Raw genomic sequence first — 5,905 nt, 5'->3', positions numbered from 1 at the left:
AAATTGTGAATCGATCAACTCATCTCTTATAAAATCCTTATAGCCATAAGAATATCTGTGTTTCCCTGGAAAAGCTTCCATCAGTTATACAATTACACTGAACAGGAGTTAAATCTTGTATTATATTCCAGAGCTGCACTCACTATTCTGCTAGTGCAGTCACTGTGTACATACATTACATTACTGATCCTGAGTTACATCCTGTATTATACCCCAGAGCTGCACTCACTATTCTGCTGGCGCAGTCACTGTGTACATACATTACATTACTGATCCTGAGTTACATCCTGTATTATACCCCAGAGCTGCACTCACTATTCTGCTAGTGCAGTCACTGTGTACATACATTACATTACTGATCCTGAGTTACATCCTGTATTATACCCCAGAGCTGCACTCACTATTCTGCTGGTGTAGTCACTGTGTACATACATTACATTACTGATCCTGAGTTACCTCCTGTATTATACTCCAGAGCTGCACTCACTATTCTGCTGGTGCAGTCACTGTGTACGTACATTACATTACTGATCCTGAGTTACCTCCTGTATTATACCCCAGAGCTGCACTCACTATTCTGCTGGTGCAGTCACTGTGTACATACATTACATTACTGATCCTGAGTTACATCCTGTATTATACCCCAGAGCTGCACTCACTATTCTGCTGGTGTAGTCACTGTGTACATACATTACATTACTGATCCTGAGTTACATCCTGCATTATACCCCAGAGCTGCACTCATTATTCTGCTGGTGCAGTCACTGTGTACATACATTACATTACTGATCCTGAGTTACATCCTGTATTATACCCCAGAGCTGCACTCACTATTCTGCTGGTGCAGTCACTGTGTACATACATTACATTACTGATCCTGAGTTACATCCTGTATTATACCCCAGAGCTGCACTCACTATTCTGCTGGTGTAGTCACTGTGTACATACATTACATTACTGATCCTGAGTTACCTCCTGTATTATACCCCAGAGCTGCACTCACTATTCTGCTGGTGCAGTCACTGTGTACATACATTACATTACTGATCCTGAGTTACATCCTGTATTATACTCCAGAGCTGCACTCACTATTCTGCTGGTGTAGTCACTGTGTACATACATTACATTACTGATCCTGAGTTACATCCTGCATTATACCCCAGAGCTGCACTCATTATTCTGCTGGTGCAGTCACTGTGTACATACATTACATTACTGATCCTGAGTTACATCCTGTATTATACCCCAGAGCTGCACTCACTATTCTGCTGGTGCAGTCACTGTGTACATACATTACATTACTGATCCTGAGTTACATCCTGTATTATACCCCAGAGCTGCACTCACTATTCTGCTGGTGCAATCACTGTGTATATACATTACATTACTGATCCTGAGTTACATCCTGTATTATACTCCAGAGCTGCACTCACTATTCTGCTGGTGCAGTCACTGTGTACATACATTACATTACTGATCCTGAGTTACCTCCTGTATTATACCCCAGAGCTGCACTCACTATTCTGCTGGTGCAGTCACTGTGTACATACATTACATTATTGATCCTGAGTTACATCCTGTATTATTCCCCAGAGCTGCACTCACTATTCTGCTGGTGCAGTCACTGTGTACATACATTACATTACTGATCCTGAGTTACATCCTGTATTATACCCCAGAGCTGCACTCACTATTCTGCTGGTGCAGTCACTGTGTACATACATTACATTACTGATCCTTAGTTACATCCTGTATTATACCCCAGAGCTGCACTCACTATTCTGCTGGTGCAGTCACTGTGTACATACATTACATTACTGATCCTGAGTTACATCCTGTATTATACCCCAGAGCTGCACTCACTATTCTGCTGGTGCAGTCACTGTGTACATACATTACATTACTGATCCTGAGTTACCTCCTGTATTATACCCCAGAGCTGCACTCACTATTCTGCTGGTGCAGTCACTGTGTACATACATTACATTACATTACTGATCCTGAGTTACCTCCTGTATTATACTCCAGAGCTGTACTCACTATTCTGCTGGTGCAGTCACTGTGTACATACATTACATTACTGATCCTGAGTTACCTCCTGTAAAAGTTTGGGCACCCCTATTAATCTTAAGCTTAATGTTTTATAAAAATTGTTTTTTTTGCAACAGCTATTTCAGTTTCATATATCTAATAACTGTTGGACACAGTAATGTTTCTGCCTTGAAATGAGGTTTATTGTACTAACAGAAAATGTGCAATCTGCATTCAAACAAAATTTGACAGGTGCATAAGTATGAGCATGCCAGAAAAGTGACATTAATATTTAGTAGATCCTCCTTTTGCAAAAATAACAGCCTCTAGTCGCTTCCTGTAGCTTTTAATGAGTTCCTGGATCCTGGATGAAGGTATTTTTGACCATTCCTCTTTACAAAACAATTCCAGTTCAGTTAAGTTTGATGGTCGCCGAGCATGGACAGCCCTCTTCAAATGATCCCACAGATGTTCAATGATATTCAGGTCTGGGGACTGGGATGGCCATTCCAGAACAGTGTAATTGTTCCTCTGCATGAATGCCTGAGTAGATTTGGAGCGGTGTTTTGGATCATTGTCTTGCTGAAAGATCCATCCCCTGCGTAACTTCAACTTTGTCACTGATTCATGAACATTATTGTCAAGAATCTGCTGATACTGAGAGGAATCCATGCGTCCCTCAACTTTAACAAGATTCCCAGTGCCGGCATTGGCCACACAGCCCCAAAGCATGATGGAACCTCCACCAAATTTTACTGTGGGTAGCAAGTGTTTTTCTTGGAATGCTGTGTTTTTTTCCCGCCATGCATAACGCCTTTTTGTATGAACAAACAACTCAATCTTGGTTTCATCAGTCCACAGGACCTTCTTCCAAAAAGAAATTGGCTTCTACAAATGTGCTTTTGCATACCTCAGCCGACTCTGTTTGTGGCGTGCTTGCAGAAACGGCTTCTTTCGCATCACTCTCCCATACAGCTTCTCCTTGTGCAAAGTGCGTTGTATAGTTGACCGATGCACAGTGACACCATCTGCAGCAAGTTGATGCTGCAGATCTCTGGAGGTGGCCTGAGGATTGTCCTTGACTGATCTCACCATTCTTCTTCTCTGCCTTTCTGATGTTTTTCTTGGCCTGCCACTTCTGGCCTTAACAAGAACTGTACCTGTGTTCTTCCATTTCCTTACTATGTTCCTCACAGTGGAAATTGACAGGTTAAATCTCTGAGACAGCTTTTTGTATCCTTCCCCTGAACAACTATGTTGAATAATCTTTGTTTTCAGATCATTTGACAGTTGTTTTGAGGAGCCCATGATGCCACTCTTCAGAGGAGATTCAAACAGGAGAACAACTTGCAAGTGGCCACTTTAAGTAGCTTTTCTCATGATTGCATACACCTGGCTATGAAGTTCAAAGCTCAATGAGGTTACAAAACCAAAAAAAGTGCTTTAGTAAGTCAGTAAAAAGTAGGTAGGAGTATTTAAAACAAGAAAATGATAAGGGTGCCCATACTTATGCACCTGTCAAATTGTGTTTGAATGAAGATTGCACATTTTCTGTTAGTACAATAAACCTCATTTCAAGGCAGAAACATTACTGTGTCCAACAGTTATTAGATACATGAAACTGAAATAGCTGTTGCAAAAAAAACAATTTTTATAAAACATTAAGCTTAAGATTAATAGGGGTGCCCAAACTTTTTCATATAACTGTACCTCCTGTATTATACCCGAACTGCACTCACTATTCTGCTGGTGCAGTCACTGTGTACATACATTACATTACTGATCCTGAGTTACATCTTGTATTATACCCCAGAGCTGCACTCACTATTCTGCTGGTGCAGTCACTGTGTACATACATTACATTACTGATCCTGAGTTACATCCTGTATTATACTCCAGAGCTGCACTCACTATCCTGCTGGTGCAGTCACTGTGTACATACATTACATTACTGATCCTGAGTTACATCCTGTATTATACCCCAGAGCTGCACTCACTATTCTGCTGGTTCAGTCACTGTGTACATACATTACATTACTGATCCTGAGTTACCTCCTGTATTATACCCCAGAGCTGCACTCACTATTCTGCTGGTGCAGTCACTGTGTACATACATTACATTACTGATCCTGAGTTACCTCCTGTATTATACCCCAGAGCTGCACTCACTATTCTGCTGGTGCAGTCACTGTGTACATACATTACATTACTGATCCTGACTTACATCCTGTATTATACCCCAGAGCTGCACTCACTATTCTGCTGGTGCAGTCACTGTGTACATACATTACATTACTGATCCTGAGTTACATCCTGTATTATACCCCAGAGCTGCACTCACTATTCTGCTGGTGTAGTCACTGTGTACATACATTACATTACTGATCCTGAGTTACATCCTGTATTATACTCCAGAGCTGCACTCACTATTCTGCTGGTGCAGTCACTGTGTACATACATTACTGATCCTGAGTTACATCCTGTATTATACCCCAGAGCTGCACTCACTATTCTGCTGGTGCAGTCACTGTGTACATACATTACATTACTGATCCTGAGTTACCTCCTGTATTATACCCCAGAGCTGCACTCACTATTCTGCTGGTGTAGTCACTGTGTACATACATTACTGATCCTGAGTTACCTCCTGTATTATACCCCAGAGCTGCACTCACTATTCTGCTGGTGCAGTCACTGTGTACATACATTACATTACTGATCCTGAGTTACATCCTGTATTATACTCCAGAGCTGCACTCACTATTCTGCTGGTGCAGTCACTGTGTACATACATTACATTACTGATCCTGAGTTACATCCTGTATTATACCCCAGAGCTGCACTCACTATTCTGCTGGTGCAGTCACTGTGTACATACATTACATTACTGATCCTGAGTTACATCCTGTATTATACCCCAGAGCTGCACTCACTATTCTGCTGGTGCAGTCACTGTGTACATACATTACATTACTGATCCTGAGTTACATCCTGTATTATACTCCAGAGCTGCACTCACTATTCTGCTGGTGCAGTCACTGTGTACATACATTACTGATCCTGTATTATACCCCAGAGCTGCACTCACTATTCTGCTGATGCTGCACTGATTGTGGGTTACCTCCTGTGTTTCGCTTCTTGCCTCTGCTAGATTCTGCACCATTAATAATGTACATATGTTGTGGGAGGTGACGTTATGTAGTAATGAAGCTGTTTACCGCTATTAATGTAATTAACATCGGTGATGATTTGCGTGGCAGCCGTGGAGTGGTTGGTAATTGGACATGTTGATGAGATGATGACATTAGTGTAAGTCGCGGCTGATCACAGTGCGGCCATATGTGCAATTATGTATGGAGAGGCGCGGAACAATCACGGTGAGGACGACTACATGGCGGCACTTCATTACTGCGCCGTCCGTTCAGCTGAAGTCGGCGGCTGTAGGTTTTTCAGTAATTAGTGAATATGAGATAATGAGGAGGAGACAATATAACCGGGGGTCTGCACAGAGATCGCAGCAGAGGGGGCACAGATCATAACCGAGAGGCATCAAAATGCTGAATATGTCAGCATCCGAGGCGGAAACAGACAGGAGAGCGCTCTGTGCAAAAACGGTATACAGGCCCCGTGCAGAGCAATAGCCAATGATAATGCACTATTCTACCTGCTGTGGAGTCGATAGTGGCCCCCTGATCTCCTGGGCCCCGACATGGCTGCACCAATAGTATGTCCGACTCTGCCCTAGATAATGACAGAGGCAGCCGCTGTAGAAGATAGCCAGGAAAGGTAAATCTGATCTATTACTCCCTGTTATCAGCCATTACTGGGGAGGAGACTGTAGGACATGTGCCCACAATCAGTCAGACCCTGCTAG

This window comes from Ranitomeya variabilis, chromosome 3, assembly GCF_051348905.1.
Source record: "Ranitomeya variabilis isolate aRanVar5 chromosome 3, aRanVar5.hap1, whole genome shotgun sequence".
Classification (NCBI taxonomy): domain Eukaryota; kingdom Metazoa; phylum Chordata; class Amphibia; order Anura; family Dendrobatidae; genus Ranitomeya; species Ranitomeya variabilis.
Note: the sequence above shows the minus strand (reverse complement) of the source record.